Source organism: Helianthus annuus, chromosome 8 (genome assembly GCF_002127325.2).
Source record: "Helianthus annuus cultivar XRQ/B chromosome 8, HanXRQr2.0-SUNRISE, whole genome shotgun sequence".
NCBI classification, from domain to species: Eukaryota; Viridiplantae; Streptophyta; class Magnoliopsida; order Asterales; family Asteraceae; genus Helianthus; species Helianthus annuus.
In genome coordinates, this window is record NC_035440.2 from 13,157,027 (window position 1) to 13,184,858 (window position 27,832).

General features: G+C 36.3%; 1 long non-coding RNA gene across 1 annotated transcript; it reads left to right on the forward strand.

Moving 5' to 3' along the window:
• Positions 1–22,729: 22,729 nt before the first annotated feature.
• On the forward strand, positions 22,730–24,503 carry LOC110870844. Its single transcript, XR_002553291.2, has 4 exons — positions 22,730–22,817; positions 22,994–23,100; positions 23,246–23,375; positions 24,400–24,503. It is a non-coding gene; the product is annotated as an uncharacterized LOC110870844 (long non-coding RNA).
• Positions 24,504–27,832: the final 3,329 nt, after the last annotated feature.

Below are 27,832 nucleotides of genomic sequence, written 5' to 3' on the forward strand. Positions count from 1 at the left end.
AATAGTTTTAAACACTATTTTATATAGTTGGTTGAAATATTATATTAATTAATTGGCTTGAATATGGGTGACCTTTCTAATAAAAATAAAAGTATATAATAACTTATATTATTAGACGGGTAGATTACGGGTAAATTAATTGTTAAAAAAATGGAATACCTAGACAAGTCTAGGAACCATCTATATAATTAAATTATAAAAATACATTGTATTTTGAACCTACTCTATTTTTAATAAAACTTAGACCCAAATGTAGACAAAAATATACTCATTCTAAAGACATATTTATTATTTTCTAGAACGTCATATTTTAAGAGTTATACGCACCAAATAAGTAAAGCAGTTAAATTAATTATAATAAAATAATAATATTAGTTGAAATTGTAAACTTTGTGTACGTATATATATATTAAAAATAATAATAACTAGAATTACGACCCGCCGCAATGCGGCGGGGATTCTTTAGTTATAACTAAATCGATTTAGGACGCGCACGTTATGTTGAACCTGTCAAACGGGAAAAAATAGACGATGTAAAAACGTTCACCCACACACACACGTTGCGTCGTGTTAACTCGCAAAATTTAGAATGAAACGTAAAAACGCTAAACCAAAGACGCACGTTGCGATGTGTTAAGTCACAAAATTTTTAACGAAGCATAAAGCGAAAAATTTACGGAAAATGAAAACTATAAAGGACCAAAGTTGAAAGTAAAAAAAGTTGTGAAGATAGATTGCAAAAGATAAAAAGTTTTGTGTTAAAAGTAAAAAAAACAAATAGTTTTGGATTAAAAGTAATTTATGAAACACTTTTGGGTGAAAAGTAAAAAAATCAAAAATTTTTTTTTTTTTTTTTTGAAAAACCCTTAAAGCCAAGGTTACAGCAACCATATGCATAACCATTTTTTTTTGAAAAACCCCCAAAGCCAAGATTACAACACATAAGTAAAAAAAATCAAAGTGGTTAAATCGCAAAAGATGAAAACTTTTGAATTAGAAGTAAAAAAATCAAATTAATCAAAGGGGTTAAATTATCAAATATTAAAACTTTAAACTTAAATTGTCAAAGATTAAAACTTTAGGGTTAAAAAGGAAACAAAGATTAAAAATTTTAAACTTAAATTGTCAAAGAATAAAACTTTAGGGTAAATTGTCAAATATTTAAACTTTAGGATTAAAAATGAAACAAAGATTAGAAGTTTATACTTAAATTGTCAAACATTAAAACTTTAGGGTTAAAAATGAAAATTTTCTTTTTTTTTTTTGAAAGACTCCCAAAGCCATATGTACAATCAACATATGCACAAACTTGTTGCTTCTTTATATAGGTTTTAATAATAATAATAATAATAATAATAATAATAATAATAATAATAATAATAATAATAATAATAATAATAAACTTACATATGTTGATATTTACATAAAGAATCTTCTCCAAGTATGATGGTGCATGAATTAATTAATTATATGTATACGTGTCTTTACAATATGAATCAAAGTGATGAAAAAGCATTTGTAAGTGATACATGTAAGGCTCCAACAAAATTAGGGCCTCCTATAAATAGATCATCTTCAGCAATCAAACAATCACTCAAACATTCTTTTCCTCTTGTTGCCAGTCTCGCCAATCCTTTATCATTTCTATAGAGTTCTATTTTTTTTTTTATAATAATGCCATGCCCTGTTTTAAGTATTGTAACTTCCAATCACCGCTACCCTTTCCGATTGATCTAAACCATAACGCATGTCAAGGCTCTGCCCGACTAAGTTCGTTTAGGTTCTGTCTCGGGACATCGGGATAAGGTTGAATTAGGGGTACTATACTTACCACGAGTGCATTATATATTTTTCTATATCTTAAAAGTTATACCCAAAATTTATACCAGGAGTCCTTCTAGTTGAACCCTAAAGTTACACAGTGGGTCCATTCCTTTTTCTCACCATTTTATTCTCTTTTTGTAATTTACCCAAAACTATTATTTATTATTATTATTCTATTCTCACCAAAAGTCATATCTACTATTTTATTTACTCAATAGGAAACCCTAGTTGAGACACCCAAGTAATTCTACACAATCTCTAAAAATTTTCATAACAAACAAAATCAGGATCAGGGCCCCTAAAACTCAGGGGAGGGATATTCCCACTTGACGATTATCTTTATATCTCGTTGTCGAAATTCAAATTTAATATTCCGTCGACTCATCAAGCCTACACACACACGTGGCAAGCCTATAATGAAAAGGTGTCCCTTACGGACCGTAAGGGATAAGTCTTACGGTCCGTAAGCCTGTCAAATTTCGTGTATAAATAGCAGGCATCGGCACTTGCAGTCTGCTGTTCATTCGACGATTAAATTCCGATTATACATCGAGTTATCGTCCAAATACTCTAAAAACACACACGCGAATCACTAATTAGTATAGTAGGGTGCTACTACGATACCGGGTATTAACTCGATCGCTATTACGATTCATTTTCCGACCGATCAATATATCCAATGGATGTTTAAGTGCCGCCCACATTAGGGTTATACTTTGTCGTTCGTCGTTAAATCGATGGATGTTTAAGTATCGCACTTTGTCGTTCGTTGTGAGAATTTGATCTCGTGAGTTATCGTAATTGTTGTATTAAGTTACCTACCTAGTTCGTATGCACTAGGTTACAAGGCTAAATCAATAGGCTAAGCTCTGCCTGTGTAAATCTGCAATATATCAAGGCTTATCTGTAGACTAAACTTTGGCCGTATGAATCTGCATGATTATAATGTGAGTCATTCTCTCTTTTTATCAAATGTTTTACAATACTCCAAATTATTTTCAGAATTATAATTACAGTGATTAAGTTGATGTAATCACCAAATTACAGCCAGTATGTGGGGTATTGTGCACATTACTACTGTTTTTATCACTTTAGGTGAGCGAACCTAAAATTTAGTGATACGTCATTCATTGGGGCAGCCAATGGTGATATGACCACTGTCACAGATCCGGTCGAGTGACAAATACTGTGGGTAGTTGGTTGATATCAGAAACATATGTAAAAGATCTTAATACTGTGAATTATAACAAATGTGTCGTTTTCAGTAAAATGAATGATTCACTCAGTATTTTCCGCTGACAAAACCTTTTTAAAACGCGTTTCAGGTAATTACAGTACATTGGAATAAGAATTGGATCCGGCACCGAAGGCATCAAGAAGTGGCTTATTTTATTAATTAAATCAAATTAAGATATATTGTTTTTATTAAAAGCTACCTTTGTAAAACATGGAATTTATTCCATCTATTTAAATAAAATCCGGTGTTTCTAAAACTCTGAAATTTTTCCTAACTCACGGTCCTGATGAAATTTCCGCTGCAATGTTTTTCAGAAATAACCACCGGTACCGCTGGACTGCTCGCGACTTCCGATTCCGGCCAGGATGGGGTCGGGGGTCGTGACAATAACCATGGTCAAACGGCTAACTTTAAAAAAACCCGGTTTTTGTTTTAAAAATCTATACCATATTCGCACTTTCGTACCGTGTCACGCACTATCTATATCAGTCGTCGTTCCAGGAAAAAACAATAACTATTATGCATGTCGTGCATCGCACGGGTATTCCCCCTAGTTATAAACTAAAAAATAGTTATTTCTACATTTATAAAAAGTTATAATAATGTTTTAGTTTTTATAAAAATATATTAAAATAAAATATTAGTAAAAATTGTAAAGTTGAATGAGAGAATGTCACGTGACTAGGGCTGTAAATGAACCGAACGAACAGGAATAAAGCCTTGTTCGTGTTCGTTGGTTAAGGAATAAACATGTTCACGAATGCTTATCAAACAAGATTTCTTGTTCATGTTTGTTCATTAAGGAAATGAACGTGTTCATTAACTGTTAACGAACACTTACCGATGTAAATGAACACAAACGAACATAAGAACACAAACAAATGTTCATGAACACAAACGAATATTCATGCACACAAACAAATACATACGAGCATATACTTATTTTAGAAAAAAATTGCATTTCTCATCACAAAGAAATTATAAAGAATCCACTAAAATTAAATTATATTAGTACTTAATGTAATTATTTGAACGTTCTCAAGCTTTAAGAAGTTTCTCAAAAATAATTTTCATAAACATAACTAATACAAAAGTTAAGAAGTTTCTCAAGCTTTAACACAAACTGAAGTTCAAAATGTCACACCCCCAAAATACCACATGCGGGAACCCCGCGGGATGTGTGACGTACCAGGATTCGAGCCACCAATCACATTGAACCACGCATAGTATTTAAACAAAACATGTCATTAATTACCAATAGTAAATGACAATCATAAGATTATTTCAAAGAGTTGTGTAGCGGAAGCATATAGTAAATCATTTAACAACTGTTTCATAATAAATGTTCAAAAGCAATGTATCAACTATATGTTAATCCAAGAACCTCGATCCATGACCACTCCAGCACTCCCAGATAGCAAGTCCATGTCACGAATTCTAACGACCTGCAAGCATGCAGACAAGTGTGTCAGACGACGCTGGTGAGTTCAAAGTTTTGTTAACGTGTTTAGTTACCAGATGTATGTTTAAGACAGTTCAACGTTTTGTTTTGATGTTGTTATTACTCGATTACCGTATGTGGCGACTAGATGTGAATGCCCAACCCCAATGCCTCCATTTAGGCATTGGTCATGATGTCAAGGTATCAAACAACCTTGAATAGATGTAAGGGGTCTTATATGTACACGATGTGAATGCCCAACCCCAATGCCTCTAACTAGGCATTGGTCATGAAGTCCAGGTAATTAGTTCACGCCCGTCCTTTCGGCCCGGTGTGAGGGTGCCAAACCTAATAGCGCTATCAACTAACTACCTCGTTGCTTCTTCAGCAACACGGTAGATGTATGGGGTCTTACATGATTTATACTGTGTTCAATAACCAACATCCCAAATAAACAGTTTACCCAGTATTCCCTTTAGAAACGTTTACCAGATGTCCCAAACCACCGGGACGCATGCTTAGAAAAGTGCAGTGAACTCACCTTTGGTTTGCTCGGTAAGATTAGTTACTTGTTCAAGCTAGTCTACCAACCCTATGATGGTCACTTTTCACCATTAGTTTTATATTAATTTTCGGCACATAGTTCTTCACACATATATGCAAGTAACATGCAAAATACATGTATTCATATTCAACACCATTTAGTACGTTGCATGGTGACACATTACATGTTCAATATGTCAATCAGAAGAGCCCAACAAGTGTGTGATCCCTTATGTTCTCAGCCCAACCTTGTGGTGTGCGGCCCATATATATAACGCGTTTAAGCAGTATGTGTGTAGGTTCCGAGTGTGCGCCCTTAATGGGTCCGATTCGAAAGAGCGTGTGGCCCAATTAAATGATGTAGTCGAGTCAGTTTAAGGGCCCATCACGTGTTTGTGTGCGACTACGGAGAAAGTGTGCGACCCACACCGTGCGTTCGATAGTTATCACACGAATTTTCCCAAATGAGTGTGCGATTACTTGTTTGCACGGTGTCGGTTACACGGTACCGTAATGCATGGCAGTTACCCTTACCACCCTCCCATTTACCCGATCAGCCAACATATTCCATGGATCAAGTTTATCAACCATTGCCATAATCATTCTAACATTGTTCAGTTAGATCTAACACATAATCATCATCGAGTGATATACAATCAGGAGCTAATACTTGTTATGAATTATTGCTTAATCACACCCAATCAACTCCTTCATAATATCATGATAGCTTGTCTATCCTAGAATCACATAACCGTTTCTGTGTATGAATATATTATGCTAGCATCATCGAATCACGACAACGAGGTTAGATTCACGATGACCATTAAGGTATATTAATCACGTAACATTCATCGGTATTAATCACATATCATACATCGGTATTAATCACGTATCATGCATCGGTAAACATGATGGCCGACTGATATCATACAAGGAATGATTAACTTATAACTAATATAATAGAGATTCATTAACAAGATCACATGCATACACCTTTGTTAAACAGAATCACGTCTGACAATATCATCATTTATGAACTAAGAATTACACAACATAAATCTACTAACCAGAGCTCGACTGGATACGGTGTTGACTGAATATGATGTTGCGTCGATGGGGGGGGGGGGTTTACTGCCGTCTCTTGATCAGGGGGTTTTAGGGTTTGCAATACTAAGTTGTATTTTAAAACACACAATTCACGTGTATATGAAGCAAAAGAGGAGGTTGATGTCAGCCCATGTGATGTGAGTAGGAACTCGGCCCAATCATATTACTTAATTTTGTGGAGTCCATGTGATGCTTAATAGTTGTCGGCCACTTACTGATTATGTCAATTGCATTTGAATTAATACTAAGTTTATTCATTTGGGTCACCCACTATTTCGAATAACAAGCATACAAGACAGATAACATGACAATCCAATAATGCACTCATAATAGTTGGCGGTACACACATCTAATGGTTGTAGCGGCCCAGTAGTATTCGCGACCGGCCCAAAGCGGTTTAAGAATAAATGCGGCCCAAATACATAATAAGTTATTAGCAAGGTTAACATACGTTTAAGTTTAAGTTTAACGGAGTTATAACAACACATAATATTTAACACGTTGGAGGGGAATAACGAGAAGTTGGACTCACAAGATTAACGTTACTAACCTTGAAAGTTCGGGTTGTCACATCATCCCCAACTTGAAAGAAATTTCGTCCCGAAATTTGACAAGTAAGAACAGAGGAGTGATGAAAAATCAGGATTGTTGCGGATTTTCCTCAGGTGTCACATCATCCCCAACTTGAAAGGGAATTTCGTCCCGAAATTCGCCAATGATAACAGATGTTGACACAATCGTTTAGATAACTTCGGATCCTAGAGTTTACTCCGACCATTGCGTTCCTACGTGAACTCCGGTCTACATCTTGAGTTCTAACGAACTCTCAAAATCGCGGTACGACTATGTTAATCGAACCTTGACTTCCAGGTCCACGTGTTCGATCAATTTCTCCAGTAAAGGTGTCGCGCGTGCTTCATCAGACATCAGTTAAGCTCGCCACGCTTTCCAAGCCTCCCACACCCTCTCAAGGGGAGACTTTCAACACGATACGATTGCCTACAACGATCTTCCAGCGTTTCCCAAGTTTATCAGCTTTCCTGACGGTCACGCGTTGCCGCCAAACGATTTCCGATCCAAGGAATCTTCCCAAGAGTTTCGAGTACATGTAGGGCTGTAAACGAACCGAACGTTCAGCGAACAGTTCGTGAACCGTTCGGCGGGAAGTTCATTTATGTTCGTTCGATAAGCTTAACGAACGAACACGAACAAAAAATTTCGTTTGATAAGCTTAACGAACGAACACAAACAAATGTCTCGTTCGTTCGACTGCGTTCGTGAACGTTCGGTAATATGTCCGTTCGTGTTCGTTCGTTTATGTTCGCTCGTGTTCGGTTTTTTATGTTTGATTTTCTAAAAATTTTAATGTTTTATTAATTTTTTACTTTCCCTCATAAGTATTATTTCCCTCTCTTTTTGTTTGCCTTTCCCACCTTTTTTTACTTTCTCGCCTAATTCCTACGCTTCAGTACACTAATTATATTAAAAAATTAGTAAAAACTAATAACCCATGTGGCTTTAACGGTGCCTTTTTTTAATTTTCAAAATTAATGTTCATTTGTGTCCGTTTGTGTTCGTTTGCGTTCGTGGTTAGTGTTCACGAACTGTTCGTGAACAACCAAAATTATTTAACGAACGAACACGAACACAAACTTCTGTTCGTCATGTGTTCGCGAACAGTTCACGAACATCCAAATTTCCTTAACGAACGAACACGAACATAGCCTTGTTCGTGTTCGTTCGGTTCGTTTACAGCCCTAAGTACATGTTCCGGACCTGTGATTTGGTTGTCACCCGCCTCAATTCAACAAGGAGATTAACGTTACTGTCCATGCAATGCCTCAAACAGAGCTGTCTGAATACTAGAATGGTAACCTCTACGGTAGAGCTCAGCCAAAGATATGTGTCCTTCATAATTCCACTAAGTCAATTACACACATGCTCGCAGCATGTCTTCGAATGTCAGGATGGTTCATGTACTCTGACCGTTTGTCCTAAGTAATGCTCATGTCTAGACGTGAGCCAAGGGTGTTGCGTATTGCCTGACATAAATCATGCATATATCAAATTCAGAGGTAACAGGAGTTGGCACCTCGTGCCTAGAAGCCGCCTCTCTCAGAGGAACATTCACAACTGTGAAGACACGTCAGTTTACTTGATTGCAAGAAAGTGTGTTGGGATCGTGAGACAATCAACGATCACTCAGGTGATATCGTTTCTGTTTCAAGTTGTATGCAGACTAGTGACAGATTCCATGGCAATTCTGTTCTCAGTTCCAAATGGGTGTTTCTGGTTGCCAATATCCCACATTGACTTTCCCACAAGTCAAACATCGATCTCATGCGTTGCTATGTGGGCCTTCAGGCCCGGTCATCCGTACATGGTCTTCAGGTTTTAATTCATCCTATCAAAACTCAAATGAACGGGATATCGAAACCCGAGTGCTTTGCCTGTACCAGTTCCCAAAGGTTGTTGTATAGGGAGGTCCATATTCGTTCCATGAAGTAGCAAATATCGTCCGACCTACAAAAAGTTGCTTCCCTATGCCCCGCATGGGTTAATCTTGAGAACTCTCTTCCTTCGGTTCTTCAGTTTGAGCAAGGCAAGTCTGATCAGGTAAGTTAGAGTCGATAGCGGGCTGCAAAGCTCGTGCACGTCCAAGTTTCGCGGTCGTATTCATTCAAAAGTTCCACCCAACGTTAGCGTCACGTGTTTAGCTCTTTTGAAACAAGGGTACACGGGAGGCCCTTGTGATCGGTCTAAGTGGTATATTTGGTACCGTCCAAGTAATGCCTCCCATTTAAATCCAAAGACTACGACTTCCACCTCAGGTCGTGACTCGTGCAGTTCTTCCTGTAAGTCCATTACGTAAGTCATCACTTTCTCGTGTTGCGTCGGTGTGTAAACATTGCAGAGCTGGGATTCGAAAGCTGAAAAGACGTCCTCCTGTTTTGTCTTTCACGAACACAACACCCTACTGTGCTAAAGAGATTTAAGCTGTGTGACCTTCAAAAATCATGTGGTGAATCTGCGATAGAGTCTAGTGTGACCAAGAAATTGCTGCATCCTCGAAGGGATCTTTGGTGCCGAACAATATCTAACGAAATGGGTCCTTAGCTAGATCCACGTGTATTCCCACTTCGTTGATCATATGACCAAAAAGGTATCTCTCGAATCCAGAAATTACATTTATTCAAGACTCCGCGCGAAGTGGCTTCTTCCTTAGGAGCTCTAAAATAAGGTATGAATGCCGCCCATGATGTTCCTTTCTCCTGGAAATGATTTAACATATCGACAATAAGCATTATGTGATCCATTAAGCTGCTGGTGTGTTGGTTAACTCCACAGTCATGGTATACCAAGTCGCAATGGCCGTATTGCGTTCGATATGACGTTTCAGGAACACTCTCCTCTTGGTCTTCCGTCAATACATGGTCGAGGCCAACAGTTCTTGATCGTCACCTTGCTGAGTTCTGGATAATCAGTACACATACGAAAAGGCTTTATCTTCCCAAATATAGTTGGGGCTCCCGAAAGCGAACAAAAACTATGTCCAATAAAACTCCTGTCCAACAGTTCCTGTAGATAGTCCTTGCAACCCTCCTGGTGCAAGACGGTATGTAGCACGAGCAATCATGGCTGCTCCTTTCGTGAGATCAAACTAAGATTCTGCCTAGCGGTGGTGGAAGTAAATCTGAAAGCTCCTCGGGTAGCGCACTGAGAGGAATCACGAACAATTGATGGATCCTTGATCCTCTTTTCCTTAGCCTCAACATCAGTAACGGTTGCTAACGTAGCAGGGTGATCCCTCCGTAGACACTGCTAGGCCTTCATAGCTGATATGGCGCTAACCTTTGCGGCACTCTCTTGTTTTCGAACGATTCTCCACACAAAATTTCCTCCTCACAAGGTATGTGTGCGCGATTTTTGAATAACCAATCCATGCTAACTACTGCATTGTAACCATCAGGGGTAGTAGAAGGAAGGTCGATGTCGAACACCTGTCAGGTCGATGTCGAACACCTGCCCCCCACGGTCGAGTTTGCATCCCAGCGAACATATAAGGCTTCAGTTGACTTGCATCAGCCAACTCTACAACAGGTTCGGCTTCAAGAAGCATCAGGGTTAAACCGAATAGAGACGAAGCGAATAGCTACCCATCGAAGCTATCGTGTTGCTTTTACGCCTGGTATAGCCTATGCCATGCTAAATGTCCTTCCATGAGCTTCATTTCCAGTGTTGTTTCCGTCACGAGAATTTCCAGTACTGCCGTCATTCCCTTGGTTGTCGTCACCTTCGTTTCCATACTGTAAGCTACGATCACGAGTACCTTGATGTTGCCGCGACTGTTGCCTCTAATATTGTTGCCTGTAACAGTGTCCTGCGTCCTTTCACAAACAAGGTCCATCTTTTCACATTCCGTGTCACGTCCTAAGGCACTACTCATGGTGCGGGCGGTTACACAGTCCGCTCTACAGTCAATTGTCATCGATTTTTTTTTTCCGATTGGTTCGTTAGAGTCGTCTCCCATGAGTCGCTGGCTGGGGTTAAGGATTCGATTAGAGTCAAATCGCTGTTGCTTGATGCCGGTAACTAGGGTCGTTCAAATGCTGAAGTCGGTAAGGTACTACGTTTACCCTCTTGTCCATCGTTCTTGCAAGTTGACTGAGTAATGGACGGTATGTCGTGAGAGTGCTGCAGAAGTGATCGCGCTTCGGGATCTAAGGCGTCAACACGCTGAGTTCCAGCCACCAAAGATAAGTGAGGAAAGTATAGTCCAATCATTTGACGCGGAGGCATCCATCTCAGGGACGTTCGTACAAGCACCTAACATTCTACACAGTTCGCTAGGCGTTCAGATGGGTGTTCAGGTAATACTCGATAGCATCGTGATTCGTAAGAATTTAGAGTGGAGTGAAAAGATCATGTTTGTGTAGGAGACAATCACTGCTATGACTCTTATAGACTGCTGAGTTCTAACATAACATCAATTAACAGAGCGGAATCCTTTTCACACTTGTCAAGTTTCACTAGGACTCACATGCACCTCACATTATTATTATGTGTGCACCCACAATAATAATCCAATTTGCATGTTCATCTCAGCTCCACTCAATTCGTGTTACAAAAGTCCCCCGAATTCAAGCAATAAAGTAGATGACGCCACAACATAAATCACGAAACTTCAAGAAAGGTTGCACCCTTAAAACATGTATCGTAGGTTGTCATCGTATAAGTTCATACTGTTGTGCCAAGTGTGCATTCACAGGTAATGTTACCTAATAGCAAATACTAGAGATACTGTGCAATAATAAACAAGAGACGAACCTTGCAGTCTGGAGCTGAGTGTCATGGTCGATTTTGGATCTGTTCGGTTATAGTCTGGTTTTATAAAATGTTTTAAAACCAAGTTCACTATAACCAGTGGCTCTGATACCAAACTGTCACACCCCCAAAATACCACATGCGGGAACCCCGCGGGACGTGTGACGTACCAGGATTCGAGCCACCAATCACATTGAACCACGCATAGTATTTAAACAAAACATGTCATTAATTACCAATAGTAAATGTCAACTATAAGATTATTTCAAAGAGTTGTGTAGCGGAAGCATATAGTAAATCGTTTAACAACTGTTTCATAATAAATGTTCAAAAGCAATGTATCAACTATATGTTAATCCAAGAACCTCGATCCATGACCACTCCAGCACTCCCAGATAGCAAGTCCATGTCACGAATTCTAACGACCTGCAAGCATGCAGACAAGTGTGTCAGACGACGCTGGTGAGTTCAAAGTTTTGTTAACGTGTTTAGTTACCAGATGTATGTTTAAGACAGTTCAACGTTTTGTTTTGATGTTGTTATTACTCGATTACCGTATGTGGCGACTAGATGTGAATGCCCAACCCCAATGCCTCCATTTAGGCATTGGTCATGATGTCAAGGTATCAAACAACCTTGAATAGATGTAAGGGGTCTTATATGTACACGATGTGAATGCCCAACCCCAATGCCTCTAACTAGGCATTGGTCATGAAGTCCAGGTAATTAGTTCACGCCCGTCCTTTCGGCCCGGTGTGAGGGTGCCAAACCTAATAGCGCTATCAACTAACTACCTCGTTGCTTCTTCAGCAACACGGTAGATGTATGGGGTCTTACATGATTTATACTGTGTTCAATAACCAACATCCCAAATAAACAGTTTACCCAGTATTCCCTTTAGAAACGTTTACCAGATGTCCCAAACCACCGGGACGCATGCTTAGAAAAGTGCAGTGAACTCACCTTTGGTTTGCTCGGTAAGATTAGTTACTTGTTCAAGCTAGTCTACCAACCCTATGATGGTCACTTTTCACCATTAGTTTTATATTTAATTTTCGGCACATAGTTCTTCACACATATATGCAAGTAACATGCAAAATACATGTATTCATATTCAACACCATTTAGTACGTTGCATGGTGACACATTACATGTTCAATATGTCAATCAGAAGAGCCCAACAAGTGTGTGATCCCTTATGTTCTCGGCCCAACCTTGTGGTGTGCGGCCCATATATATAACGCGTTTAAGCAGTATGTGTGTAGGTTCCGAGTGTGCGCCCTTAATGGGTCCGATTCGAAAGAGCGTGTGGCCCAATTAAATGATGTAGTCGAGTCAGTTTAAGGGCCCATCACGTGTTTGTGTGCGACTACGGAGAAAGTGTGCGACCCACACCGTGCGTTCGATAGTTATCACACGAATTTTCCCAAATGAGTGTGCGATTACTTGTTTACACGGTGTCGGTTACACGGTACCGTAATGCATGGCAGTTACCCTTACCACCCTCCCATTTACCCGATCAGCCAACATATTCCATGGATCAAGTTTATCAACCATTGCCATAATCATTCTAACATTGTTCAGTTAGATCTAACACATAATCATCATCGAGTGATATACAATCAGGAGCTAATACTTGTTATGAATTATTGCTTAATCACACCCAATCAACTCCTTCATAATATCATGATAGCTTGTCTATCCTAGAATCACATAACCGTTTCTGTGTATGAATATATTATGCTAGCATCATCGAATCACGGCAACGAGGTTAGATTCACGATGACCATTAAGGTATATTAATCACGTAACATTCATCGGTATTAATCACATATCATACATCGGTATTAATCATGTATCATACATCGGTATTAATCACATAGCATTCCTAATAACATCCTATCATCACACAAGACTAACCAAACATATCGTGTCTATGAAACATGATGGCCGACTGATATCATACACGGAATGATTAACTTATAACTAATATAATAGAGATTCATTAACAAGATCACATGCATACACCTTTGTTAAACAGAATCACGTCTGACAATATCATCAATTATGAACTAAGAATTACACAACATAAATCTACTAACCAGAGCTCGACTGGATACGGTGTTGACTGAATATGATGTTGCGTCGATGGGGGGGGGGGGGGTTTACTGCCGTCTCTTGATCAGGGGGTTTTAGGGTTTGCAATACTAAGTTGTATTTTAAAACACACAATTCACGTGTATATGAAGCAAAAGAGGAGGTTGATGTCAGCCCATGTGATGTGAGTAGGAACTCGGCCCAATCATATTACTTAATTTTGTGGAGTCCATGTGATGCTTAATAGTTGTCGGCCACTTACTGATTATGTCAATTGCATTTGAATTAATACTAAGTTTATTCATTTGGGTCACCCACTATTTCGAATAACAAGCATACAAGACAGATAACATGACAATCCAATAATGCACTCATAATAGTTAGCGGTACACACATCTAATGGTTGTAGCGGCCCAGTAGTATTCGCGACCGGCCCAAAGCGGTTTAAGAATAAATGCAGCCCAAATACATAATAAGTTATTAGCAAGGTTAACATACGTTTAAGTTTAAGTTTAACGGAGTTATAACAACACATAATATTTAACACGTTGGAGGGGAATAACGAGAAGTTGGACTCACAAGATTAACGTTACTAACCTTGAAAGTTCGGGTTGTCACACAAAAGGTCAAAGTGATGATGTTGACATAGGCATATAGTATAACTAGAATTTCAAAAAATTTTAAAAAACAAAAACCCAAGAGAATAAAATTATAATATATACAAACCTTTTATGTGAACAAACAGTAATCGACATAAACGAACAATCATAATGAACACATTATTGAACGTTTATGAACATAAATGAACGGACGTGTCATATGTTAATGTTCGTTCGTTTAACTTAACGAACGGAATTTCTTGTTCGTGTTCGCTCGTATAACAAACGAACGAACATAAACGAACATCTCGCCAAACGGTATACAAACTTTTCGTTGAACGTTTGGTTCGTTTATGGCCCTACACATGACATTAATTGATATCGTTTATTAAAGTTGAAGAAGAGATTGCGACCTATTGAAATTTCGAAACTCAATCATGAACTCATTTTAAAAACTTATTTGAGTATTAAATGCATAGTAGAGTTCTGACGATTATAAACTTTTGAATAATTGCAAATATATAAAATTTCAATAAATTCAAATTATTATATTTTAATATTATAATATATTAGGTTTTGATTTATGTAATGCAGTTAACTACTAGGAGTGTTTAAAGTCGATTTGGTTTGGTTGTGAAAAATTGCTTAATCATAATCATAATTATAATTGATGGTCGGTTAAGTATGGTTCAGTTAACCTTCAGTTATGGCTTGATTTTGGTTAAGTTCGGTTTTTCTCCACTATATTTTTTTTCAACAGATAAACGGTTTGGTTATGGTGTTCCAAGCTTAGTTATAAATGGAATAATATGTATGGTTCGTAACATAAACATAAACAAAAAACATTATATTGAAAAAAGAAGTACAAGTTTATAGATTTACAAATATGAACTGAATTACAAGATTAGTTTATAGAAATGCAAAATATGATTTATGAAAAAACAACAATAGTTAAGACTTGTTAGCTTGATTATTAAGTAATAACAAACATTTCAAGATATTAAAAAGTAAAAACATAATGTGTACCAATTTGAATTGTATGTTTTAATGGTTTGGTTTGATTTCAGACTTTCAGCTAACTCGGTTCTAGAAAATTGTTTAACCATAACCGATGGCTCGTTTATGATGATTCACTTAACCATGACTGATCAGTTTGGTCAATTTTCTATCTATGTTCAGTTGTTGATTATGGTTTGGTTTTTAAACACCCCTTTTTTAATATAAGACAATACTAAAACTAGTGAAGATTTTTACAGATGGTAGTTATTGTGATATATGATATAAATCACCAAGACATATATAGAGACATCATATATTTTAAGCCGGTTTTAACACTATTTCAAGCTTTAAATTTATAAACACATTATGATATTCTTTTAGTGTGCTTTTCATGTGTTTAATCATAAGACCTTGCATTTAACAATCCCATTGTCAAGTTTTTCAAATAAGACTCACACATAAACTTAGTTGATCGGGCGACCCGTTGGTGCTAATTAAGTGACTTCATGTTAATTCATGTTCATGCAAATCAAGTAAAGCTATAGTACACATTACATAACATGTATGATGAAAAATTTTTCAGTTTCACCTCCAAAAGACACCATACATAGTCAAATAGATGTAAACTCTAGTGTTAACAAAAAGTTTTAGCAATCACAGCTCAACTTCAATTTTTGAGTTAGTTTGTGTATTTTATTTAAAATGCTAAATGACGTAGAAATATTATGAATATTTTACGAGATGTGCCCGGTAGTCTTTTGAGATTGTGTAATTTTCTTAAGTTTGAATATTTATAGAAAATTCTTGAAAAATCCTACAATACAGAAAGGTGAATAAGTCATTTTCTAGTGACAGTTTACCATTAAATTTATAGAAAAATCAACGTTCTTCTAATTGACGCAAGGCCAATTGGAGTGTCTCACCAGCTCTTAGGAGTACCTACTGTAAACATTTCATGTTTTAACTCCCAAAATTGATCAAGTTATAGTTCTCGTAATGGATCGTATATTCTGTTCAGAAAACTCAGATTGACACCCCGTTATTAAAAATTTACAAAAACATAGTTAGGGTTCATGAAAAAATTAGGAAAGTTTTTGTGGATTATCTACACATCTAGTAGATGATCCTAGACTCAAGAATGGTCATATTTGGCATCAGTATGTTCAGGTTATGATTAAAGCAAAGACGGAAAATTCTGTAATAACATTCCTACGAGTCCATGCAATGTCTAACCTTCAAGTTTTCATCATGCAATGTGAATAAAGTTTCCCCTTTGGAAAACCCTAGAAGGTCTAACATAAAACACATAATTTGATCGTGCCAAATCACATAATTTGATCGTGTCAAATTGTTCCATGTATCTTAACTAACTCACAAAAACTATGTTTGATCATCAAACAAGTCTAATATGCAATCCTACACAATTTTGTTTTACAAAATTTCCATTATAGGCAAGTAGTGAACAAAATGATCTAGCGTCAATTTCGTTTTTTTATCATGTCAACAAGATTAGTTACATTTATACACATCATGGGAATCAACACATATAATCTATTATTCCAAGAAATACCTAAACCAAAATCATCATTAATAAAGTTTCCATTCTAGGCAGGGTATGAACAATGGATTAAATCAAGTTTCCTATCATCAAGATTACTTCTAATCATCATACAATAACAATACAAAACCCTAGACACTAGTTTTGAATCATCAAGAATATGTTTAACTCAATTAGGGGTTCATTCAAATCACCAAGAATTGCATAAAAGATGAAATCTAAGGATAAGATTTACTAGATTGTAGTTAGATCGATTAGGGTTGATCAAAATTCCAACAAACTTCAAAATTCAAGCTTCAAACTCGATGGATTAGGGCTAATTTATGGAAGCCGTATGTGTGAGAGGTCACAAGAGTGAGAGAGGGGGGGGGGGGAGATCGTGGGTTGTGAGTTGCGACGCAAGTATGAGGTTTTTGTAAAAACTATTATTACAATAATTCCTCGTAGTAGTAAAACACGAAATCGAACAACTTGCACGTAAAAGCACACAATTCACATAATGTCCACACAATACACGTAAATACCGAAAAACATATAAATTCACATAATATATTCATTTAACTTTAAAGTAGTTATTATTTCACTTAATCACCAACGTTCGGGGGCAGACTCGTGTGCGGTTCGATAATTCGGTTAATTCATCTAATTACCATTATGTGGGTGTTCGTGTACTAACTTATGCACTTAATTAACCCTAGCCAAGTGTAATGCAATAATGAATGTTCGTGATAGCGTTAAAGATGACGGAGTTGTGTTAATGGAGTTAGTTTACCTGAAATGTCGGATGTCACATTTACATTATCATTCAGAGGTTTGATTCAATTTGACGTTAGAAATTGAATGTATTTATTTATGGTTTTGAAGGTGATTTGGGGGAATTGGATTGTTTTGCAGGTTAAAGCACAGGAAACCAACATACGTAAGGTTTCAAGATTATGTGATGCGGAAGAACAACAGTTGAAGCAATTGTTGATTGATTTTTCAAATTTGGGAACGATTACCAAAAAAGCTAATTACATCATTATTAGAAGAATGAGGGTTTGAAGACTTGATAAAAAAAATATGTTGTGTCAAACATGTACAAAAATGGTTGATTTTGAGATTCTTGTTCATGGGTTAAGTTTGATTGAGAGAAGGTTATCTACAATGAAAATGAAGAATTTATGAATGATTCTCACCAAACGGATTTTGTTCTGTGTTTTATATTTCTGATAAAAACAAAAAGTGGAGGTGGAAGTAGGTATAGACTGTGGATTCCTGTGATTGAATTCATGGAATTTTGTGAATTGGTGGTGGTTGTGGTGGAGAAGATTACAAAGTGTCAGGAGTTTTAATCAAGTGAATAGATTACTAAAATGCCCTTGATGCAAATGGTTAAACTAACGATCAACAAATAGAAGAAAAGTGTAGCGAATTGCCTTGATGCAAACGGTTAAACTAACGATCAAGAAATAGAAGAAAGTGTAGCGAATTGCAAATGTGATGGGTTTAAGTGTCCAATGTTTTCTTAGGAGCGTCTAAAGTGTCATGAGGGTCAAATCACAGGGTTATAAACTAACGTTTACTCTAAAAAATACAGTTATAAATGTCACTTCCTTGTCCAAAGTTATTAAACAAGCGAGGGATAATAAACACTCTTTTCAGTTTCAAAAAATTAGTTATTAATAAATAAATTTATATTTTCTTTACACAGTAACACTTTACATTGAGATAGTTGGTAAACGGGCTACAAGCTGCGCCGCTACCCCTTTTTGAATAGCAAAACTAAGCCTTTTAAAAACTACGTCCATAGATCTCGGGGTCATAACATTACTATGCATGACCCTTTGAACTCGACTAAGTAGGTCCACAGCATCTGGCGCCAGAAAACCAAAAGTATCAAAAGCAAATGGGATAAACACGTGCTGGTTGTCAAGGCATGCTTTCTCATGCTTGATCAGCTTACCCGAAGCAGCCTGACCCACTGTGAAAGCACTACTCCCTAAGCCCACAAGCGGAGAAACCCCTGTTAGATCCACACATGCGTGTTTTCCTCCTACCCATCCAAAGACCAGAATGTCAGCTGGTCGAAGGGTAGATCTCCCTTCCAACGGGTCTGTTAAGAAATTAACGGGTGCCTCTTTCTTAGCAGAAATGCCAGCGCACCTGAATATGTCAAAAAGGACATCCCTAACCAAATCATGTCGGTATTTGAACCCCGGGAGCTCTTTACAATGAACGGCATGCTCACCAAAAGAATCCAAACACGCCTTATGACAAACCGGGCATACCTCATCAACTGGGAATAAAGGAATCATGAGGCGATACTTAAGAATAGTACGGTACTCCACCGGCGACATATGCTGGCCTAACCCATCTATAGGTATAGCAAGAAGAAAATCTTGTGCATGTGGTGCTCGGAGACACTCAAAAACGGCTCTTTGACTAACGGTCAAGTCAAACTGTACTTCAATTTCGTGGACAATTTTACTAAAAAGAGCACTCGCCAATGCATGTTGGGCTTTAGGGGGGGCGGTGTCCTTATTAGTGAAACCGCTGAAGTCAAAGCTTGGAATCGTATCACGAAGACAAGCCAAAGCACAAACATAATCAGAATCCATACCGCATATGCCACTGTCTCTTAAAATGTGGTCCTGTAGCACCCACGATTGGGCCCTCGAGGCCACAAAAGCATAGGATGAAGCCTCTACAGCCGAATACAACCCCAAACCTCCAAACCTAATAGGTAAAGAAGCCAGTCGCCACTGGAGGTCTCCAAAGAAAGGACCTCCACAAACCACCAATTCCTCAATCGCCTCACGCAAACCTTTGTCAAAGAACAACGCTGCATCTTCCATGTGTATAGGTTGGCATGTCCTTAGGCCAAAGAAAAGTTTGGCAATGCCCATACAGGATCGAAGCAAGAGTAGTTCACTCTGCGGGTCACCTAATTTCGGTAGAAGACGCATCAAATCTACTGCCTTAGCAGCTCTTTTCTTTGCCAACCCACTAATAAAGCTTGCTTCTCTACTAACAGCCCCCCCAAGAAGCTTCACCCCCACTAATGGCCTCCCGATGTCCTTAGGAAATAACCCTTCACGAAACTTGCTACCATCACAAGAAGGCCAAAATAGCTCAGTTTTCTTAATATTAAGTTCAAGACCCAATGCTGTACCCGACACCTTAATGATGTCCAACACTCTAGCCACCTCTTCTGAACCTCCAATCACAGTCCCATCATCAAGATACCAAGCATGAAGGAGAAGCTTGCATTTGTCTCTAATCTGATGCACAAGGGGGTGCAAAACAAGCGCGAAAAGAAGTGGTCCCAATGGGTCCCCTTGCTGAACTCCCGTGGTAGACCAAATGTGCCCATCTCCAAGATACAATCTTGCTGGCTGCCCATATAGAAATTCCACCCACAAAGAAATAGAAGGGCACCTCATCCTGACCTCCCGAAGTAAGGCTGATCTATCCACCTGGTTAAAAGCATTAGAAAAATCTACCGTAAGCATTGCAAGAGACCCATCAGTGTGACGTTCATTTAGAACCCTATTGACGCTGTGCAAAATGGCCTCAGTGCCACCCGACACGCCGACTCCAAACTGAAAATCATTAAGGTACTTGGTCATTTCTTTACCAACACCCTTCATAGCAACCTTAGAAACCAAACGCCTCCATATAGTACCCACTGCAATAGGTCTAATTCCATTGTCGGGTTTTAAAAGCGGTGTAAGCGGAGCAGACGCGACAAACTCTGCCAAACACGATGGACATTTCCCCCTAGCCATAAGTTGACTACCGCAGTGATAGCACATAAGAGATCAGTGGCAATAGCAGACCCCTCTCCACAAAAAACATCCAAAATGTGTTGTGCCCTCAAGCCATCCCTCCCACATGAGGTTCCTTTAGGAAACGATTTAATGCAGCAAAGAACACTATCCACCTCTGCTACAAGGGGAGGCTCAGAATATATAGTACCTGGTATAGATGGAGGTTCTCTGTACGGGTGTTTAGCCTCTAAAGCCTGTATGGTATTATCATTGTACGGAGCAACACCGGATGAACATAACACCTTCACTGCAGCTGTAAAGTGGCCATCAGCAACCTTTCGAAGACACTGCCTAACATTGGTATTACTAATAGAACTCTCCTCAGGATTATCAACACCTCTTGGACCTAGAGACCTCACTGTAGGACTATCAAATATATTTTTAACTAACATAAAAATACCATCTTCTTTCCCCCATGTGGCTAAAGAATTCAGAATTGATCTTTGTTGCAATGCCTTCCTATTCCCAGATCTTCTTTCTTGTCTATTTTTTGGCCTGACCACTTGCAAAGTGCACCGAGGAAGAAGGAACAACCTAACCCACGCTTCAACGGATCTAGGTTGGGCAACCACTTTGTAAAGAGCGGTTTTCAACGTCTGAGAGAAAGCCAACCGACAGCTATGAGGGATGCTCTTTACGGTGACAATGGGTGCTTTAAAGACACGATCTAGTAGAACGGTATCCAACAAGAACGACTCATGAACGTTGGTCACATGCGCCTTGGGAGAGGGGTAAGGTCCAATCGATCCCGCAATTTTAACGCGTTATTTTTGTGTTGGAAATATAGCGTGTAAGGTCCAATCGATCCCGCAATTTTAACGCGTTATTTTTGTGTTGGAAATATAGCGTGTAAGGTCCAATCGATCCCGCAATTTTTTTATATTTTTTATACATAATGTATATAGAAATTCTTTGAAATTCTTGAATGCTAACCCTGATATCTTTTAATTTACTGATATCTTTTAATTTACCTAGTCATAAATCTATATGTGTTGCATTTAGAAAACAAAGTGAAAACAAAATTTTTTTTGAAAGGAAAGTGAAAACAAAATAATAGTATCGCATTTGACTAAGTGCCTTAGTTCTTCTATATAGAAATAGCTATTTAAGAGTGATTAACCTTTTTGTGATCATTTTCCCCTCCACAACCTCATTTTAAGTTTTTAACAGTGATTTACTTCATTTTAAGAATATTTTAGGTACTAAATAGAACTAAGAAAAGAATATTTTAACTTGAATTAAAAAAATTAAAAAATATATGTTATTTGTTATTAAATTGAAAAATGAAAAGGATAGAATTAAAAAAGTATATAAAGGTAGGCCTGTAAATGAACCGAACGAACACGAACACAGGCATGTTCATGTTCGTTCATTTAACTTTAACCGAACATGAACACGAACACGAACATATAATCGAACACATTTTTTTTGTTGGTGTTTGTTCATTAAGAAATCGAGCATGTTCGTGTTCGTTTATGTTCGTTTGTTTAAAACCTAAACGAACAGTTCACGAACATTAACGAACACAAACGAACATAAACAAAAAAAAATTAAGTGAATGTATTTGAATAAACAGAAACAAACATAAATTGACATGATTGAACAACAAATCTAACATATTACAATTCATCCGAAAACACATCTAAATTAGGGTTCATAGATATACTAATGAGTTATATTTATATAAGTAGTTAGAAAACCTAATATTTATATAAATATAACTATTTATGTATTTACTAAAAATTAAACGAACATAAACAAACGTAAATAAGCGAACGTTTACGAACATAAATGAACAAATGTTCATGAACATAAATGAACGAACACAAGGTGTGTTCATGTTCGTTCATTTAATTAAACGAACAAAGTTTTATGTTCGTGTTCGTTCATTTATTAAATAAACGAACATAAACGAACTTCCCGCCGAACAAGTTCATGAACAGTTCATGAACGTTCGGTTCGTTTACAGGCCTACTCCTTCCCCTACAAGGAACTCTTGAATGAGATCCTATAAGAAGTTGAAGGAAAGGTATATCTTGCACATTTCTTTATCTATATCTATATATCTATATATCTATATATCTATATATCTTGAAAGGGATCCTGTGGGAAATTGATCTCTATTCGATTAACTGATGTATATTCTTTTCCTCACCATTTTGTTCCGTTAATCAACTCATGTGTGCTCTTATGTTTGATACCAGATCTTATTCCAGTGATTAATATCCGCTTGAGTAACCCAATCTGAGTCTGATTTTTTTCGTTAACGATTCAGGTCAACTTTCCCGATCTGGGTTTTCTGCAAGGCTAATCATCTAAATTAATTTGTTATTTTTATGGTTTACCATTGCATAAGTTAGTATAATTTGTTGACAAACTTTTGTTTTGTGGGATAGTAGTCATAAATTGAGTAATATTCAAGGTTTATATATTTTTATTTTGATTCATTAGGTGTTTATTTTGGATGGTCCGGAGTTTTTGGCTGCAACTATGTTGGACAGAGATATGCTTGCTATGGCTGGAAATTGGTACCATGTCGGTTGGTTTTGCTTGGCAAGGTTAGACTTTCCTAATAAGTTTGCTTGATTTACGAGATTAGATATTAGTGATTTGATTTTCAGATTTTAAATTTTAAATTTTAAATTTTGAACTCAATCATTATTTTAATTTTTTAGCTAATAGTTTGATTGACTCGGTTTTTAGATTTGTGACGATGCGTCGGACAAACAACATTGGGATAAGATACAGCCTTGAGCCTTGGCAAGTTAACACATTAGTTAGGGTTATGAAGTTTTTCATGGCACCGACACATTATTGAGCAGTAGCGCATCAGGTTAGTGATATTAGAATTTGTGTCTTGAGAAATTTTGTATATTGATTGATGTTTGAAATTGATTGTGAGGTCTTTGATTGTGCATTGTATTGCTGATTGATATATGAGATTTTGTTGATTGGCATAAGGTATTAGATAAGATGTGTTTGAAGTTGTGAAGATGAATAAGTGAGACGTGTGTAGCAGATATTAGTGAGTGCACAACACATTAGTTAGGATTTTGAATTATTGATACAGGTTAGTCATGTTAGAGATTGTGTTTTGAGAATGTGTGTAGATTTATTGATGTCTGTGTTTGATTGTGACACCTTTGATTGCGCATGAAATTGCTGGTTATATGAGATTTTGTTGATTGTAGACAAATAAGTTTGAACAGAACTTATTAGATTCACATTTAAGTATAAAAAATGAGAGGTTGTTATAAACTGAACGAAAAACTGAAATTGCCGGTTGGTTTTGCTTGACAAGGTTAGACTTTCCTAATAACTTTGCTTGATTTACGGGATTGGATATTAGTGATTTGATTTTCAGATTTTAAATTTTAAATTTTGAAGTCAATGATCATTTTAAATTTAAATTTTGAAGTAAACCATATTTGTGCTTGATTTTAAATTTTCAATTTCGAAGTCAGTTATTATTTTAAATTTAAATTTGAAAGTTTGCCATTAATGTGTTTGATTTTAAATTTCGAATCTGTAAATTGAATTTAAATTTGAAAGGTTAGACTTTCCTAGTAAGTTTGCTTGATTTATGGGATTGGATATTAGTGATTTGATTTTCAGATTTTAAATTTTAATTTTTGAAGCCAATCATTATTTTAAATTTAAATTTTGAAGTAAACCATTATTGTTTTTGATTTTAAATTTTGAATGCTTTGAAATCTTGATGTTTTTTTATGAGATGCTTTGACTATACTATTTGTAATTTTAGGAATGCTTCGAGTCTTTGACTATTGTTTTTATACTCGAGTTGCATATCTAATTCAAACCGTGTTTTGTAATTTTTGGTGATAAACTTCTTTCAGACTCCTTCCCCTACAAGGAACTCTTGAATGGGATCTTATGAGAAGTTGAAGGAAAGGTATATCTTGCACATTTCTTTATCTATATCTATATATCGATATATCTATATATCTATATATCTTAAATGGGATCCTGTGGGAAATTGATCTCTATTCGATTAACTGATGTATATTCTTTTCCTCACCATTTTGTTCCGTTAATCAACTCATGTGTGCTCTTATGTTTGATACCAGATCTCATTCCAGTGATTAATATCCGCTTGAGTACCCAATCTGAGTCAGATTTTTTTCGTTAACGATTCAGGTCAACTTTCCCGGTCTGATGTTTTCTGCAAGGCTAATTATCTAAATTAATTTGTTATTTTTATGGTTTACCATTGCATAAGTTAGTATAATTTGTTGACAAAGTTTTGTTTTGTGGGATAGTAGTTATAAATTGAGTAATATTCAAGGTTTATGTATTTTTATTTTGATTCATTAGGTGTTTATTTTGGATGGTCCGGAGTTTTTGGCTGCAACTATGTTGGACAGAGATATGCTTGCTATGGCTGGAAATTGGTACCATGTCGGTTGGTTTTGCTTGGCAAGGTTAGACTTTTCTAATAAGTTTGCTTGATTTACGAGATTAGATATTAGTGATTTGATTTTCAGATTTTAAATTTTAAATTTTGAACTCAATCATTATTTTAATTTTTTAGCTAATAGTTTGATTGACTCGGTTTTTAGATTTGTGACGATGCGTCGGACAAACAACATTGGGATAAGATACAGCCTTGAGCCTTGGCAAGTTAACACATTAGTTAGGGTTATGAAGTTTTTCATGGCACCGACACATTATTGAGCAGTAGCGCATCAGGTTAGTGATATTAGAATTTGTGTCTTGAGAAATTTTGTATATTGATTGATGTTTGAAATTGATTGTGAGGTCTTTGATTGTGCATTGTATTGCTGATTGATATATGAGATTTTGTTGATTGGCATAAGGTATTAGATAAGATGTGTTTGAAGTTGTGAAGATGAATAAGTGAGACGTGTGTAGCAGATATTAGTGAGTGCACAACACATTAGTTAGGGTTTTGAATTATTGATACAGGTTAGTCATGTTAGAGATTGTGTTTTGAGAATGTGTGTAGAGTTATTGATGTCTGTGTTTGATTGTGACACCTTTGATTGCGCATGAAATTGCTGGTTATATGAGATTTTGTTGATTGTAGACAAATAAGTTTGAACAGAACTTATTAGATTCACATTTAAGTACAAAAAATGAGAGGTTGTTATACACTAAACGAAAAACTGAAATTGCCGGTTGGTTTTGCTTGACAAGGTTAGACTTTCCTAATAACTTTGCTTGATTTACGGGATTGGATATTAGTGATTTGATTTTCAGATTTTAAATTTTAAATTTTGAAGTCAATGATCATTTTAAATTTAAATTTTGAAGTAAACTATTGTTGTGCTTGATTTTAAATTTTCAATTTCGAAGTCAGTTATTATTTTAAATTTAAATTTGAAAGTTTGCCATTAATGTGTTTGATTTTAAATTTCGAATCTGTAAATTGAATTTAAATTTGAAAGGTTAGACTTTCCTAATAAGTTTGCTTGATTTATGGGATTGGATATTACTGATTTGATTTTCAGATTTTAAATTTTAATTTTTGAAACCAATCATTATTTTAAATTTAAATTTTGAAGTAAACCATTATTGTGTTTGATTTTAAATTTTGAATGCTTTGAAATCTTGATGTTTTTTTATGAGATGCTTTGACTATATTATTTGTAATTTTAGGAATGCTTCGAGTCTTCGACTATTGTTTTTATACTCGAGTTGCATATCTAATTCAAACTGTGTTTTGTAATTTTTGGTGATAAACTTCTTTCAGACTCCTTCCTCTACAAAGAACTCTTGAATGGGATCCTATAAGAAGTTGAAGGAAAGGTATATCTTGCACATTTCTTTATCTATATCTATATATCTATATATCTTGAATGGGATCCTGTGGGAAATTGATCTCTATTCGATTAACTGATGTATATTCTTTTCCTCACCATTTTGTTCCGTTAATCAACTCATGTGTGCTCTTATGTTTGATACCAGATCTTATTCCAGTGATTAATATCCGCTTGAGTAACTCAATCTGAGTCTGATTTTTTTCGTTAGCGATTCAGGTAAACTTTCCCGATCTGGGTTTTCTGCAAGGCTAATCATCTAAATTAATTTGTTATTTTTATGGTTTACCATTGCATAAGTTAGTATAATTTGTTGACAAAGTTTTGTTTTGTGGGATAGTAGTCATAAATTGAGTAATATTCAAGGTTTATGTGTTTTTATTTTGATTCATTAGGTGTTTATTTTGGATGGTCCGGAGTTTTTGGCTGCAACTATGTTGGACAGAGATATGTTTGCTATGGCTGGAAATTGGTACCATGTCGGTTGGTTTTGCTTGGCAAGATTAGACTTTCCTAATAAGTTTGCTTAATTTACGAGATTAGATATTAGTGATTTGATTTTCAGATTTTAAATTTTGAATTTTAAATTTTGAACTCAATCATTATTTTAATTTTTTAGCTAATAGTTTGATTGACTCGGTTGTTAGATTTGTGACGATGCGTCGGACAAACAACATTGGGATAAGATACAACCTTGAGCCTGGGCAAGTTAACACATTAGTTAGGGTTATGAAGTTTTTCATGGCACCGACACATTATTGAGCAGTAGCGCATCAGGTTAGTGATATTAGAATTTGTGTCTTGAGAAATTTTGTATATTGATTGATGTTTGAAATTGATTGTGAGGTCTTTGATTGTGCATTGTATTGCTAATTGATATATGAGATTTTGTTGATTGGCATAAGGTATTAATTAGATAAGATGTGTTTGAAGTTGTGAAGATGAATAAGTGAGACGTGTGTAGCAGATATTAGTGAGTGCACAACACATTAGTTAGGGTTTTGAATTATTGATACAGGTTAGTGATGTTAGAGATTATGTTTTGAGAAAGTGTGTAGATTTATTGATGTCTGTGTTTGATTGTGACACCTTTGATTGCGCATGAAATTGCTGGTTATATGAGATTTTGTTGATTATAGACAAATAAGTTTGAACAGAACTTATTAGATTCACATTTAAGTATAAAAAATGAGAGGTTGTTATAAACTGAATTATATACTGAACGAAAAACTGAAAGGAAAAGGAAAAAAAAAAACAATTTAACACAGAGAAAATGGGAGAGAGAGAGTTGCCACATTTTTTAAAACCAAAAATATAAGGTAACCATGCTTCTAAAATCTACTATACTTTTTAATAACATTTGGTGGAAAATGGACTATATTGGGTAGGTAGTCAAATATGGTTTTTAGGGTCAAAACGGTTGTGTTGGGTTGACTCAGGACACTTTTATGAAAAACTTGATGTTTTTGACCTTAATAAACCATTTTTG